Here is a 15,753-nt window from a genome sequence, read left to right as displayed (position 1 = left end):
GAATACATGAACTACATTATTGCTATATACAAGGTACTTACAGTTACATTTTATTGATCAAAAATGCTCCATCACTTCCAATTTACATGTGGGTTTTTTTGTAAAGCTTTTTGTTTTCCTTTAAATTTTCAGATTTTTCCCATTGAATTCATGGGATGGACCCAATACACTTGTGTGGCAGATAGAATTTTCTGTGATCACTGAAGTACATGTAATATGTGAGCTCTAATGGTGTTCACCCAGACAGGAAGTCAGATTGTTGCTAGGCAACCCGATATACCACAGCTTGCAGAATACACAAGGGAAATGGGTAGGAGCAGGAGGAATAAGAGAATTAGTATAAAACTTTGTATAATCTCTGTAGATGCCGTTACTGAAGCTGATTTGAACTTCAAGTCCATCTGCTCACATCTAGGCTGCCTGCACTTCACCGTCATACTTTAGAGCAAAATGAATAATCATTACTTCAACAAAAAATGGCTGTATTATGCTCTGTCAATGGGAATTTGGTGCTGTTGCCTGTTTTGAGGACTCAAAACTGTTGATACTGAGTGACAGATGAGATATGAAACCTGGGTAGTTGGTCATACTAATTATGTGCCTTCAGCTCACCTGGTGAGGTGGAGCCCCCAAGCCCTAGGTCCGGGTGGGCACACGGGCAACGGGCGTCAGTGCAGGCAGGTAACAAGGATTTGACTCTCGCAGGAGACTCAGGACGAGAAGTACACGTGCAGTGGAATGAAGTAAAGGTGAATGTTTCTGTTTCCAAATGTGAATGTTTCTGTCTACAATTTCCTGAGCTCAAACAGCGCTGAACTTCCTCTGTAACATCAAGGGGGTATGAGCAGACATGGTAATACTAATGCCACACACTCAATGATTTACCACTTTACACAGCAGCTCAGGGCGTTGAGAGGATGGCCTGGGAATATTTTAGTTTTAGGACTAAGACAGGCAGGCAGTTGCTAATTACCTACCTGTTCTCCCAGCATCGGATCAGAGCGATCACAGACCACTCCTGCTGACAAGTCTGCTTCTTCATTTCAACAGAGCAGTTCTTCCTCTTCAGCTCTGCTCTGTCAACAGGCTGTGACTTAGTTATGACGTTATGCTGATTGTCAGCCGGCTCACTGCAGATAAGCAGAAGGGAGCCAGCTGTCAATCAGCATAACATCAGCAGTCGCACTCCATCAACAGAACAGAGCAAAAGAGAAGCAGCTGGTCTGTCAAAGTGACGTCACCTGTACAAGTAACTTTCCGCATATAACTTGCTAGGCCCATAAGAAAAATATAAAGTAGTCCCAGATAACCCCTCTAACTCCTTATGCTTTGCATTCACCACTTTAGACACCAAGGCTCAGTGACATACTGCCTGGGTCAATCAGTCCCAGGACATTTCTCCTTCTTAATCTATTAATGTACACAACAACAATCCCCCATCTCACACATGTAGCACGTTTCTAGATCCATTGCATATTGTCACTGCATACATATAAACACCCAACATAGTATGAAATATTGTTTTACCAGTTCAACAAGTACCGTAACAGTGGTTCACATGGCAATAATCTGTGATATTTAGAAATGGACGACAAACCCATTTTCAACCCTCTTACGTTTGTTTTATCTGCTTTACAACACACTTACCAGGAGCTAATACCTGTTTTCAGAAGCCAAAACTACTTATAAACTGTCTTTCAATCGATCATCTGGGAATTAAAGAAACGAAACAGCAGGCAATTAAAAAAAATATCCATTAGAAAATGCCATGCTCCTCATGCAGTCCCTGAGGGCTTGTTCATTTCCAGACTGCTTAGGGCTCATTCACATGTCTGATTATCTCACGTAGGAGAAAAACAAATCTATTATTTTGATCAGAGTGTGGTCCGACCGAATGTCATCAGTTTTTCTCATACATGGAGAAAAAAACTCCACCTTCTCCTTGTTCACAATCTATGAAAATTGGACTTCACACAGATGTATACCAAGCGTGGTCCGATTTTTTTTCACAGATCCATAGACTTGCCTTGCCAATTTTCATCCGATGTTCAAATCAAGATCAAACATTTCTATAATATTTACTGCAGACCTTGTGAGCTGAGAATAAAACCTGACATGGACACAGCCCCATAGAATATAGTAGGTACGAGGGCCATCCATGAAAACCACAGATAGCGCTCAGACGAGAAAATCAGACGTGTGAACGAGCCCTCAGATGCATGCAATAAATATTGGGCAGGATTAATAAATCTGCCCCATGGTAGTTTCAGTTCAGAGAATGGCATTCCTCATGTTTCCTTCTATAGATTTTACATGTAAAATGCTGGAAGCCTCTGATCGTTGCAGAGCAATGACAAGCCATCTTCACATAGAAGCCTAAGCGCTAAAAACAAGATCTTGCTGCAGAGTTCTCAGCAAATCCAGCAAAATGATGAGCTCTAAAATGTTATCAGGAAAATTGCCAAAGTTAGGGTACAATGCTGCATTGGTGTAGTGATGTGGAAAACTGCCAAAGATGCTATCTTCCGCTGCACAGAAAAGATGTCTCACCTGTCTGCTTGGCATTAGTGTCACATGGGTAATGTGCCATCCTGTCACACTCTCAGATTGCATGAGGAAACGTGGGCATTGTCTCACGCGCTGGTGCACATTGTTTACTCATTCATTTTCCTGACTCAAAGCTGTCATCGACACAATGGACGTGCATGACTTCTACGCTCGTTTGTACGCTGTGATATATAATTGCACGCGGTTTACACTCCAGTACATTGGTTCTCAGTTCTCACTGAATGCATATGATCATAGTCTGTATTTCTTCTGTATTTCTTCCACTGCCAATTGCTTCAACATTCCTGCTGCCAAGTCTCATCCTATAACATATTCTTTTAATCTGCCCCTGCTTTCATTCCCACAGCTAGTCCTGCTGCCTTCACCTGTGAACACACCTCTAGAATGCAGTCCTTCAAGCCTCCAGCAGCACAAAAGCTCAAATTTACTTTCTTTTTATCTCTAAAGCTCTTCCAAACCTGCTTCCCACTAATCCACCTCCACTTTATACTAGAGTGGCCAAAACATGTAGACAGTCGCTAGTATTCATACCCACTATACAAATCTTTGCCAACTTTTAACTATTCAAAAACCAATTCTACCCCAAATCCCTTAGTCATATAACTTACTCATACTTCTTAGTTGGAATTCTCTATGGAGCCCCCAGCAAGGCCTAGGGTTACTCAGTACCGGGTCCGGTCGTCATTAAAGGGGTGGTCACAGTGGCAGCGACCCGGTCTGTAGCCCTGGGAGTCCAAGTTAAAGGGAAGGTCTTTAAAGGGGTTATTAGAAATAAGAATGTTCGTGATGTCACCTGTGGTATTCGGTCAGGGGTGTCCGACGCTGCTTAAAGGGGTCCTCTGTAGAGTGATGGCACTGCAGCAAGGATGGTATGGCTTCCCACAGGTGAAGATGGGTCCCCAGGGCTCCTGATGTATTTTGGCAAAGATAGTGTGGTGCCAGAAATAATCAGAGGACACAAGGTTTCAGTCTCTTTACCTGTTTTACTGGTGGTTTACAGCCACAGTCCAAGGTACCAGCAACAGGTTAGAGTGGAGTCCAGGCAGCCTGGAAACGAGTTGAATTCCCCTTGTCAGGTCAGATTGGGAGCCTTCCACTACGCGCTGTATAATAGTCCCTTGCTGCCTATGGCTTCTTTCAAGGTCCTCTCGCACTCTCTGTCCTGGGACAGTACCTGCATGGTAGGCAGCGCGAGCCGTTTTATAGGGCTCTCAATCCACGGGGACTCCAGGCTCTGTATGTTGCTGTACCTCAGGGTGTAGTTGTGGGCAAGTTACTTTCAATCTCCTGCCCTCCGGTTTCTGCTGTGGGGCTTACAGTCCCGCACAGCCTCAGACTCCCGGTGTCCGGTTCCTACGCTTCAGCATGGAGAGAGCCCAATTGCAGCTCTCCTGCCAGCTCCTTCCTTCTCCTGTACTCCTTCCTCCTTCACTGTCTCTGCCAACTCCAGACTGAACTAACTCCTCCTCCAAGCCAGAATATATATATATATATCTAGGGAAGCTAGACATGTCAGTCACACATTGTTGGCAATGAGTGTCCGACACTGCTTAAGGAGACTGCTGGGGCTGATGGTGATGCAGCTGGGATGGTTCTGCTCCCCACAGGTGGAGCGGGGCCCCAGGGCTACCGGTATAACTTTGTAAGGAATCATGGATGTTGGGGTGCAGGACTGAGGGTGCTGGAAATGACTGGAGGAGACAATGACTATAGTTATCTTTACCTTTACTTGATGGTTGAAGGTGCAGTCTGGGGTAACAGATGATACTGGGAATCCGGGTAGCCTGGAAGCAACTTAAGATCCACCTAGCCAGGTGGGTTTTGAGTCCTACCTACTGCACTGTTCTTTTAGGTCCTTGCTGCTTTAAGCTCTGTTCAAGTTCCTCTCCTGCGTGTTGCTTCTAACCTTTATGGCAGACAGCGTGAGCCTATCACATGCACTGCCTTTAGACTGGCAGCCTTGGTCTGCTGTGGTGCCTCCGGGTGTTCGGTGTGGCTAGGGAGCTTGCAGTTCCCTGCCCTCCAGATTCGGCTGTCGGGGCGTACAGCACCCACACAGCCAAGGACTCTGGCGTCCTTTTTTGTCAGTGCTCCATTCTGGGGTGAGCTTGGTTACAGCTCCACTCCCCAGGTTCTCCTTGACTTCTCTCCTATGCTCTCCTACTCAGACCCAGACTAACTAACTCTGCCTCCAGGCCAGAACTTATAGAGAAGTTCCCCTGAAACTGGGTGTTAGAGTTCCCCCTTCTGGTCTGGAGTAGGAAAAGTGTTGGATACTGGTGTTACCAGGTAAGGGGACCCCTCCTTGCTTCCAGGCATGGCATCACCCCCTGTGAAGGAGGCAATGCCACTGTGGCAACCCGGACTTCTGGGGTGCCACAATTCCATCCATGGGAATTAAGTCCCAGGTCACATGGATGGAATAGTACATCCAATGCCAGAAAGGGGTTACCTATCCAGTTACTTGTTGGGAATCTTTCTCAGGCAAAAGTAGTGGGTCCAGAAAATTCTTATCTTCTCTTGCTGACAGCTTTATCTTTCAAAAGGTAGAAGAGAGAATAAAAGGATCTGCAATCTTGGACCTAATTCTTACCAACAGGGAGGAAATGGTGGAGGAAGTAAAGGTAGCTGAGAATTTAGGAGGCAGCGATCATGCTATCCTCGAATTTTGGATTACAAGAGGAGGAAGACCAGCGAGGACTCAGACTTTAAATTTGGACTTCAGAAAGGCAGATTATAATGGGCGTAGAAAGAGGGTAGGAAAGGTCCAATGGCTGGATGTTGTAAAGCAGTGTTCCCCAACTCCAGTCCTCAAGGCCCACCAACAAATCATGTTTTCAGGATTTCCTTTGTATTGCACAGGTGATTGAATGCTTGTCTGTCCAGGTGATGCAATTATCACCTGGGCAATACTAAGGAAACCCTGAAAACATGATTTGTTGGTGGGCCTTGAGGACTGGAGTTGGGGAACACTGTTGTAAAGGACAGACATGTCCAAAAAGGATTGAAGATTTTGCTAAATGAAATTCTCACTGCACAATCGGGAACAATCACAAAAAGAAGGAAGAATTAGAAGCATTTAAAGAGACAAGGACACAGAACTTAATCGCTTGTTAAAAGAGAAAAATAAATGTATATTAAATGGAAAGAGGAGGCCATATCTAAATAAGAATATAATGCTGTTTGCAGGGAATGCAGGACAAGCGTTAGAAGAGCTAAAGCCAGTAATAAAGTTAGGCTTCCAAGGGAGAACAAAAGCAGTAAAAAAGGATTTGGGGGATATGTCAAAAGCAAAAAGCAAAGTGAAAGATGCTATAGGAGATGAAAAGGGTGAAGTGGTCAAAAATGATGTTGAGAAGGCCGAACTTTTAATTTCCAATTTTGCATAGGTGTTCTCTAAGAAAGCAAATGTAACATCAACTGCTCTTCATTGAACCATCAAAGGAGTAAAATAATCTAAACTATCTATAAACAGAGAGATGGTGAGGGAAAACTTAAGTAATGTAAATGAATTTAAATCTCCTGGTCCAGAGGAATTACATCCTAGGGTGCTGAAAGAGTTAGTAGAGGAAATTGCAGAATTACTGAAGGACAGCAGAAGTCCCAGAAGATTGGAGAAGGGCAAATGTTAGCCCTATCTTCAAAAAAGGAAAGATGGAGGCAGGAAATTACAAGCCAGTGAGCCTTACTTCTATACCAGTAAATATCTTTGAACAAATTATTAAACAGCACATATGTAAGTACTTTAATTTGAATACAGTAATTAACCAGAGCCAACATGGGTTTGTAGCAAAGAAGTCATGCCAAACTAATATAATTTTCTTCTATGATGTAATCACTGACTGGGTGAATTAGGGAAATGAGGTAGATATAGTATATCTCAACTTTAGCAAAGTATTTGATACAAGTATCTCATAACATTTTTATTGAAAAAATGTATGGGACTGACAAGGCTACGGTTAGGTGGATTCATAACTGGCCTAGTGATCGCACTCAAAGAGTGGTAATAAATAGTTGCACATCTAATTGGAAGATTGTTTCAAGTGGGGCATCACAAAAACTCTGTCCTGGCCCCAGTGTTGTTCAACATTTTTATAAATGATCTAGATAAAGGAACTGAAGGTAAACTAATCAAACTAGAGAAGATAGATAAAGGATTCAGAAGGATCAAGATAAGCTTGAACAATGTGCAGTGACTAATAGAATGGTATTTAACAGAGAGAAATGCAACATTTTATATCCAGTTGAAGTTTTTGCTGGAGTCAGCAGCAACATCCCTTGTTACGTATTTGAAAAGGTGTAAATGGATAATATTATGTTTGTCATAAAGTAGTCACTGCAGGATTCAATCTGATCCCTATAGATTGAAGATGGCAGACTGGCAGCAAACAGCTCATCAGTGCTATGGCTTACTGCAATTCTAGGAAGTGGTTATTCAGTTAGGATAAACTCTTTAAGTAAAGGTACCGTCACACTAGGCGATATCGCCAGCGATCCGTGACGTTGCAGCGTCCTGCATAGCGATATCGCTATGTTTGGCACGCAGCAGTGATCTGGATCCTGCTGGGATATCGCTGGTTGCAGGGAGAGTGGACGAACTTTCTTTCGTCGCAACTCTCCCGCTGACACCGCTGGATCGCCGTGTGTGACGCCGATCCAGCGATGTCTTCACTGGTATCCATGGTAAACATCGGGTTACTAAGCGCAGGGCCGCGCTTAGTAACCCGATATTTACCATGGATACCATGGTAAAAGTAAAAAAAAAACACTACATACTCAACGTCTGTTGTCCGTCACGTCCCCTGGAGCTTGCCGTACTGACTGTCTCAGCGCCGTCCGGCCGTAAAGCAGAGCCCAGCGGTGAACCTGCAGTAACAGCGGTTCACCGCTGGGCACCGCTGTTACGGCCGGCCGGCGCTGAGACACAGTCAGTGCGGCAAGCGCCGAGGGACATGAAGGACGACAGAAGGTGCGTATGTAGTGTTTTTTTTTTTTTTTTACATGGGGACTTCGGCATCGCTGAAGACAGTTTCAGCGATGCCGAAGTCGCTTGGTCGCTGGAGAGAGCTGTCTGTGTGACAGCTCCCCAGCGACCACGCAGCAACTTACCAGCGATCACGTCGCTGGTCGCGATCGCTGGTAAGTTGCTTAGTGTAACGGTACCTTAAAGGTACCGTCACATTAAGCGACGCTGCAGCGATATAGGCAACGATGCCGATCTCTGCAGCGTCGCTGTTTCGTCGCTGTGTGGTCGCTGGAGAGCTGTCACACAGACAGCTCTCCAGTGACCAACGATGCCGAAGTCCCCTGGTAACCAGGGTAAACATCGGGTTACTAAACGCAGGGCCGCGCTTAGTAACCCGATGTTTACCCTGGTTACCATTGTAAATGTAAAAAAAACCAAACACTACATACTTACATTCCGGTGTCTGTCCCCCGGCCTCAGCTTCCCTGCACTGTCTCAGCGCCGGCCGGCCGTAAAGCAGAGCGGTGACGTCACCGCTGTGCTTTACGGCCGGCCGGCACTCACAGTCAGTGCGGGAAGCTGACGGCGAGGGGACAGACACCGGAATGTAAGTATGTACTGTTTGGTTTTTTTTACATTTACAATGGTAACCAGGGTAAACATCAGGTTACTAAGCGCGGCCCTGCGCTTAGTAACCCGATGTTTACCCTGGTTACCAGTGAAGGCATCGCTGGATCGGTGTCACACACGCCGACTCAGCGATGTCTGCGGGAGATCCAGCGACGAAATAAGGTGCTGGCCTTCTAGCTCCGACCAACGATGTCACAGCAGGATCCTGATCGCTGCTGCGTGTCAAACACAACGATATCGCTATCCAGGACGCTGCAACGTCACGGATCGCTAGCGATATCGTTGTTAAGTCGCTCAGTGTGAAGGTACCTTAACTGAAAATAGCTAATAAAGAAACCAGATTTTGAAGCGTGCTGCCATTAGCTCTCTTCCAGACTATAGAAGAAAGCCCTCATATTAGCCAAAACAGACAAACCTCTAAAATGAAAATAGACCCTTCAGCCAAAACAAAAAACAACTCCATAAGTATTCTTTGACAAAAGAAAAAGAAAAAAGAGGGACGGCACTACCTTCCACTTGGAGACCTTCAGCCTCTGTGCACATCAAGTGCTTTCATGCAGAAAAGCGGTCCAAATTCCACCACAAGCTACCGGGTGCTCCTCCAGAAATCACATGAAAATCAGTGCATTGCATAAGAAAGGAAGGAGGGCACTCACCGATCTGAAGCTTGACTTTGCTTTATTAAATGTTCATTAAAACATCATGGCCGGGAGAGTAAACAAGGAGCTCCTGTGAGCAGTGTGAAGACGACAGCTGTTTCGCGCTCTCACTGCGCTTCCACGGGTCTGTATCGACCAAAGTCAAGCTTCAGATCGGTGAGTGCCCTCCTTCCTTTCTTATGCAATGAACTCCATAAGTAAGAGGGACCTTTCAGATAAACCAACACATTACTCCAAAAGGACCCCTTAGCCAAAAGAAAGAACTACTCCTAAAGTAAGAAAGACTCCTCAGCCAAGCCAAAGAACTACTTCAAAGGTAACAGAGACCCCTCTATCAAACCAAAGAACTACTGCAAAAGGATGATAGACCACCATAGCCAAACCAAAGAACTACTCCAAAAGGAGGAGTGAACCCACAGCCAAGCCAGAGAACTGTTCCAAAAGAAAAGGATACCCCTCAGGCCAAAAGAAAAGGATACCCCTCAGCCAAACCAAAGAACTACTCTAAAAGCTAGAGGGACCTCTCAGTCAAACCAATGAACTACTCAAAAAAAGAAGCGAGACCTCTCAGCCAAACAAAAAACTACTTTGAAAGGAAGAGAAACTCCATAGCCAAACCAAAGAACTTCTCCAAAAGGAAAAGAGATTCCTCAGTCAATCCAATGACTACTTCAAAATGAAAAGACACCCCTTAGCTACATCAGACTTCTCAAAAATGAAAAGAAATCCCTCAACCAAACCAGAGACTCTTTTGAAAAAGCCATTAGCAAAATAAGTGACTTTTTCAGATGAGAAAGAGTATCCTCAGCCAAACTAAAAACTCCTCCAAAAGGAAAGGAGTCCCAACATCCAAAAAAGAGACTTCTTCAAAAGGGAGACCCTTCATTTGAACCAAAGACTAATACAGAAGAAAATAGACTCCTCAACCAAACCAAAGATTCCTCCAGTAGGAAGAAAGACTCCACATTCAAAATTGATTCTCATCCAATAGGAAAGAAGACCAAAACCAGATACTCTTTTACAAGGAAGAGACATCTCTCATTACTTTAATGAGCTGCTGAAGCTGCATAACAATCTGATTCTCAATCACTCTTGAAGGACATAGATTGAAGTATATAATAACATGAATACAACAAGTACAGAACTTTTTACAGCATTTTACAAGATTGTAGCAAGAAATTTTAATGGAATTATCCAGTACTATCATTACAGGAACAAAATATACTTTTGTTCTGTGTTAGCCAGTAGATAGAAAAATATTAAAAACCAAGAATTCACAGTGGTTGATAACTTCTGATAAACAGAAAAGATGGTAAAAAATAGCGAGCTTTCAAGACTATGTAAGGGGCTCTAAGGACTGGTGCTCACCCCTACCCCTTTAAAAACACACATGCAAGTAGATCCTGCCCACATTTACTACAGTCATAAAGGCACTACACTGGGTTTTCAAGACAAATGTCAGCTGCTGCTCCCTACCCCTAGTGTTTGAAAGTTGAAAATAAGAAAAAAAAAAGAGATAATTTTTCATATCTTTTACCATTATATTTTTGAAAAATATTAAGTACATAAAATATTAATAACTTAATTTTTTTCAGTTCTTGTAAAAAATAGTTTTTTTTTAGGACACATTCCTTTAAAGAGTATGCTCATTATTCATGATGGGAAAACATATGAGTTGAACAATATACGACATTCCGTCACTTCCCTTTCTGCGATAAGCGGAGTCGCTGTTTTCTCACCCTTCCCCCACTCCTATAATGTGCACATAATCTCATTTCTTAGGCTGAGTCATCATTCTGTTAATTGAATTGTTTTTTAATTAAGCCTGTCCATTTTGATTACATGCTATTGAACCTCCGCGTGTCACGTACTATCCGTCTACAAGTCTAAGGCCAAAGAAACACAATGCTGCTCTATTGTGTTACCTTATATTATTTGATGCACTTTGCTCTGATGTACAGTGAGAATATCAATTAACGGATTGATGCTGACGGGAGCGCAAATCTCCGTGTATAAATGTGTCCTCCACCTAGGTTTACAGTATAGGCACTATATTTATCAAGTGAAATGCTCCAAAATTCTGGCATAATTTGAACCAGAAACCGTCTTTCATGCCTCCTACCATATTTATGAAGTGTTTCAGATGCTTTTTGCAACTTGTCCAACATAGGGATGTGACCTCGCTGAAAGGAGAAATGGGTTATCAAAAAAAGGGGTAAGCAGGATCAGATATCAAAGGTAAAATATAGTTTTTAATATTCAAGAATAAAATATGGGTAGCCAATACCTCGCAATCACTTACAGACACTAAAATGATAAAGTGAACCAGTGCTCAATTACAAAATGGTTGGATTTTACCACTAGAAGTTTTTGATTTGCAAAAACATCATTCAGGAGGCAGAAAAGGGAAATAAAGTCAGACAGGTAAGACTACATACTACATTCCCTGTCATGCCCAATGCAATATCTCCGGCCCTGACAAGGTGCCCGAGTGTGACCTATCCCTCTAATAATGTCCTTGTACATACCCTTCCTACGCATTTCACCACCCTGTAGTGGGGTAATCCTCAGGGAAGATGCATGTACATAAAGGGAATAGACTTTATTACTTTAATGTCTGTGTATGTCATTGTGAGATATTGGCTACCTATATTTTATTCATCAACACCAATAAAGGAACTCAATAATAGATACCAAGAAAAAGCAATATCTGTAAATCTCACCAAAACTGACGCTTTTTAAATTGGTTAAAGAATATGAACTTTATTTCAACATAGCAATAAAAACACATAACAATATTGTAAAATGGGAAAAAAGACCCAAGTACAGAAAAAGAAAAGGTGGTTATGGCATCAAAGTGGCATAGTTATATCAGGTGCTTGAAAGGGCTGTAATAATCAGTATCCACAAGAAATAATAATAAATGTATATTATCAGTCTAAATAGATGTTAGAACACACATTATATACAATCCATCAGCTCAAACTCAAGCTCAAGCAGTAGGAGTGGAGCACCACATAAATATAAGGTGCATAATTAAAAATAGTAAACATATATTTTTGTGCAAAAGATGCATATAATACAGATAAGTGAAGTGCCAGAGCACCACCCCTTACAGGGCTGAGGTATATATTGATAAAACTCTAAATACACACCATGGTAAGTATTTACCTTATTAAAGCCAGCAGCCAGGGACCCTCCACACCCGATGCGCGTTTCGCTAATGAAATTTTTTGCATCGCCCGCCACCACCACCATGTCAACCGCCATGTCAACATGTGGCTCTCGCTGACAATTAGCAGAGTGCCAGCAGGTGCCGTGAAACCTGAGTTTGGTAAAGGCCCTCAGGTGGCCCTGTATCATGCATTTGGGAGAGCTCTCACTCCTACATTTGGGAAGTCCCTCCCTCATGCCAAATAGTTAGCAAGATAGTGGAATGCACATTCCCCATCCCTTTACAATTCCATTTCAAACATGCTCATTTGAATTTTGGGATTTTCCTGCCAACATCACCATGTCCACCACCATGTCATTATGCGGCCCTCACTGTTAATTTTCAGAGTGCCACCAGGTGCTGTGAAACCTGCGTTTTGTAAGGTCCACAGTTGACTTTTGCCACTGGATCCCAAAGAAACCACTGTCATAGCGGGTGAAGCCGCTGTAAGGTGAATATAATACAGTTCGGAAAACAGTGTATGCAAGCGAGAGCCTGTATTGTGATCAGTCTGTCAGGCCTGAAACCAATGTCAGGAACATGGACAAGCCTCATTGTACTTGGAAGCAGCCTCCTCAAGGGAAAGAAACAGGAGTGTCATTGACCAATCTGCACATGCCTGAGCAGTTCTTCTGGAAACTACCCAACCAGGCAGAAAGTATCTTTTGCATGGTTTTGAGCAATAATGGAGTAATTACAGGATATGTCCCAGAGCATGGTTTTAAGCAACAATAGAGTAATTACAGTATATGTCCCAGAGAGTGTCGAGGTCTGTGGCGTGTAAAGGCCTTAGCGTGGCAATGACGATTATCATCTTCCAATATGTGTAACGCTGCGGCCTGAATAGGTCTGTGGAGCATATTAACCCAGTATCTTAGGCTAGTTTCACATTAGCATTTAAAATGCATCCGCAAGTGGTGGAAAAAACGCATATAAACGCGTACAAACGCGGCATTTTTTAGACGCATGCGTTTTTTCCTGCGTTTGCGTTTTTGGTGCGCATGATGAGAAATTTCATAAGAGAAAAATCAAGATAACCAGACACCGCCAATGGGACTACAGAGGGCGTGTATTATGGGATCTCTATATATAGACCCTAGGGCTACTGAAATTTTAACAGTTTGCTACTGTATCCTGTGTCATGATGGATCTTCGCATGGAGAGCTTTTATTTCAACCTGGATTTCAGCTTCAAAATGTTTCTGGCCTGCGCTTTTGCTTGGGAGCAAGACAGAAATCGCGAAAGATGGAGAAGGAGACAACGTAGGCGTTTTTGGAGGCACCCCATTATCGAACTACGTGAGAGCCGTGGAGCCTATCACACGCTGTATGGCGAGCTTAATGCCAACTCGGAGAAATTCCAGGAATACACCAGGATGTCGCAAGACTCGATCCGGGATTTGCTTTCTCGTGTCCAAGGAGCCATACGGCGACAGGACACCCAGCTCCATAGAGCGATTCCACCGGAGGAACGTCTGCTGGTTACATTAAGGTATGTTCAAAATCTAAACCAATGACAGTCTAAATTTAGTGTTTTCTGACATGTATTTATTGGATATTTTCCTTTCTTTAGCGTAACCACACCATAAAAATAATGGATTGTAATGTTTTTTGTGTTTGTTTTTCTTCCAGATTTCTGGCAACCGGAGAGAGTTTATCATCCCTCCACTTCCAATACCGGCTTGGAATATCCACCCTGTCCGGAATAGTTGTGGACACCTGCTGGGCTTTGTGGAATGTACTCCGGGATGAGTTTATACCCGTACCCACCGCAGACATGTGGCTTGAAATTGCGTAAAAATTCTGGAGTGTGTGTGTGATTTCCCCAACTGTTTAGGAGCGGTGGATGGAAAGTGCAGCGCCCCAGAGTCCTGGTCGTTGCAGTACTGTTGCTCTGCCACTAAGGGGAGTGATGGTACGTCTGATGGCACTTAAGGAGTTCACCTGACGCGGTATCACAGTCACACTTTACACTTCACATTCTGGCCACCAGGGGGAGCAAAGGGTTCTATGTATTAGGCCACTCCTCACAATCTGGTAAAACTGGGTGCTGGATAGGAAGTTAGCCAGAAGCTGACTGGGTTGGAACCAGGCAACATCCTGTGGCAGAGGGTGTTGAGGGGGAAGATTCAGGGGGGTCTCTGTCAGGGGTGGGATCCTGACAGTGGCCTAGCGAACAGAACAGAACGTCACGGAGCCGCGCCTGCACTCGAATGCGGTGGCATCCTAAGAAAGGAAAAGAAGCGAGGTTTACTGTGGAGAAGTGAGAAACGAGATCACAGCAAAAAGGAGATAAAGCCAGTAGGAGTCGTGCCGTAAGATCGAGGCAACATCCTACTGAGGCGCGTAGCCGGTGGCCGGAACGCCAAGGAAGTATTAGGCTCCAAGCAATACTTCAAACAGCGGCAGGACAGTTAATTTTAGGTTGGCTGTCTCACCTAAATCACCTAAGCAGACATAGGGGGCAATTGTGGGAGAGGGGCGACGCTAGGGTCCCGGAAGAACTCCAGGCCTACCCGTCATACGGGTGCGTCCTATCCATATCATCTGGGGGATGGAGAAGAACATCAGAATAGATACGAGTTGTGAGAGAAGAACATCAGAAACAGTACACAACAGTTGTGAGGACTATCCCGTGGTGCTCAGCAGGGAGGTACTACAACACACAGGCGCTAGAAGGTAGGCACTGATTTCCACCTGCAAAGGGAACTCTGGATGTGCCTTCGGACCGGCCGGTCTCAGCCAGCCCTGTTAGCAGTACTCTGGATTGAGGATCCTGAAGCCTTCAGTAAAGAGGTAAAGAGACTGCAACCCTGTGTCCTCGTTATTCATCGCGACCTGCACCACGCACCATCATCACATCTCTCATTGGACGCCCCTTAGCAGGGTCACGGACCGGGTCTAGCCACCATGACAACCCCAGGACTGAGACAGAGGGACCCGGTACCGAGTACCCCGCGGCCTGCGTCTGGGGGCGCTCTAACTTGGCATCACGAACAGGATCTACTTAAGCCTGAAGAATCAGGTCATGTGTGCCTTGGAACTGTGTCTGAATTGTGCTTGAACTGTGACTTATTGCAAAGACTGAGTATTGCCGATTCCCGCCAAAACCGCCGCCATTACAGCGCTAAGAGGAGCACAGGAGAAGAAGGGCGTGGAAGTGGGCGTAAACAAGCTGAAGAGCGCGAAAGACAATGGCCGCCCAGTCTAAATATTTCCGTACTTTTGAGGACGTGTCCATCAGCAGCCGAGATCCGCCTCCTGATCCTCAATGGGGGGCGGCGACAACGAAAGCGAAACTGCCCACGAAGGAGAGAGCGGGAAAAGCACAAAGAAGAAGTCAGCCACGTGGAAGACACCATGGCCAGCCACCCGGAGCCGGAGCGTGGGGTCGGAGCAGAGGACTCCCCCAGCTACCCGGAGGGGCACCGTAACCAGGCCTCCACCGCTGATGCTGAATTCCTGCAGGCCGGAGTGGACGAGCTCAGCGACTGACTCCGGCAGACGCAGCTGAGCACTGAGGCCGGGTGGAAGAAGACTTTTGTCGGGAGCCACACCAGACGCCTGTCGGCAGCCTCGTCTGGTCCAGAGCAGGAAAGAAGTTCCAGCGCTCCGAAGCCAGAAAGCAAGGCCCCGCAACCAGCGTTCCAGACCCCAGCGGAGATGGAGCAGACTGGCACCGGAGGGACCGCATCTGAAGCAGGTATGAAGGACGAC

At 44.9% G+C, this 15,753-nt stretch overlaps 1 protein-coding gene across 2 annotated transcripts in view; it reads left to right on the top strand.

Moving 5' to 3' along the window:
• The window catches only part of ASIC2 (acid sensing ion channel subunit 2), a 1,067,153-nt gene that overhangs the window by 997,243 nt on the left and 54,157 nt on the right, over positions 1 to 15,753 (top strand). The window lies entirely within an intron of this gene.

The sequence above is a fragment of the Ranitomeya variabilis genome, chromosome 4 (genome assembly GCF_051348905.1).
Source record: "Ranitomeya variabilis isolate aRanVar5 chromosome 4, aRanVar5.hap1, whole genome shotgun sequence".
Classification (NCBI taxonomy): Eukaryota; Metazoa; Chordata; class Amphibia; order Anura; family Dendrobatidae; genus Ranitomeya; species Ranitomeya variabilis.
Note: the sequence above shows the minus strand (reverse complement) of the source record. Positions and strands in the feature narration are given on the sequence as shown.